Genomic DNA, 1515 nt, shown 5'->3' with positions numbered 1-1515 from the left:
CAGCATAACACTGTCTCTCTAGTGATTATTCAGATAAAGTCAGAGTAGCACCAGGATACACATCAAGGTCTGTAAACCAGATGATCCAACAAACCTGCTTCTCCTCCTAAAGCTATCCAAGGTGAGGAAACATTATATGGATGTAGCCACTGCTTGTGTATCCAATGCATTTGATGCCCTTCATGCAATAGGAGAAGGGCAGTCCTTGCCAGGCAGAAGGTAACTGTAATGCATGCCTGACTTGGAACTGCCTCTGAAGGTGTTTGTAAGTGCAGTTTGGTTCCCCCAGCTCCAAGAGGTTACCTGTTGGGGGTTTTGGTAGCGGATCCTGGCCTCTTGGCCTTTTCTCCTGCATGCCATTGAGATGACAAGTCACAGTGGCAAGATAACAAACACACAAAAGGTGGAAGATGACTTCTGCATGCTTAGCAGAAGCAGAGGGCCCACCTGCCCAGACGGTTGATCTTGGGTTTCACTGGGGAGCTTCTTGAAGAGAAGCAGAAAAAGCTCTGGTTTGCAGTACAGCAGCAGTTGGTGCTGGTTTCTAATGAGCAGGGATGCAGTGTGTGCATGTGCATGTGTCCCAAGAGGTGTCCAGCAAATGACAGCTCTGAATGGCCCTTTCTGCAAGGCATGATGACATGAGACCCAGGGCTGGAGGCCTTTACAGAGGTATCAAAAGAAGAAAGTGATGCCTCCTGTTCTCTGGCAGTGGGGGGAGTAAAGAGGAAAGGGAACTATTGGGCAGGGCTTTTTGAAGTACCAGCAACACCAGCCTGTACTCTCCCCCTGATGCTCCAAGGAACAGCAGGTAAGATATGAATGAATTAGATGTATGAAAAAGTGTAGGATTTATCTGGTACTACAGTGAAGTTGCCCAGTATATAATGATGTTTTCTTATAGACATAATGCAGATAAAAGAAGTCAAGACAGAAGATAAATCTTTTGGTGCAGGTATTTATTTTTTCTCCACTGATATCAGAAGTCAGACGTGATATCTCCCAGTTGCTGTGGCATCTGCCCTGGGGTGCCTCACACCCCGTGTCTATAAGGAAAGGCTCTTGCTGCAGGTACTGCAGCAGGGACTGGAGCTGGGACCTTGTAAGAAAGCTCTCATGTTCCAAGTTTGAGGTTTTGCCACCGTCTCCACATGTCCTGGCCCATGTCTTTCTGAGTCAGTACTAGGCAAAGCAGCCCTGCTAGAGAGGAGGTAGGAGGGAGGCAGATCCTGCTTCCACCCTCAGAGTCCCACCTTGTGCTAGGAGGGAGCCAGAAGCCCTGTTGGAGAGCCTCTCCTGGCAGCTGCTAAGGGATGGTAGAGAGTTTTGTCCACCATTTGCCATCAACGAACTCTGATTTCTATTGGAAAATTTCCCTTTGCTGTTGGACAAAGTGGAGAATGTGTAGCCCAGGCACACGGGAACACCCTGGGATTGACGTTACTGCACTGCCCAGCCTGGGAGCTGCTGCTGGAGCTGCAGGGACCCACAGCCTCCTCCAACAACCACCCCCAA

The sequence above is a fragment of the Nestor notabilis genome, unplaced genomic scaffold, assembly GCF_000696875.1.
Source record: "Nestor notabilis isolate BGI_N333 unplaced genomic scaffold, ASM69687v1 scaffold27976, whole genome shotgun sequence".
NCBI classification, from domain to species: domain Eukaryota; kingdom Metazoa; phylum Chordata; class Aves; order Psittaciformes; family Psittacidae; genus Nestor; species Nestor notabilis.
This window is presented reverse-complemented; position numbering follows the sequence as displayed.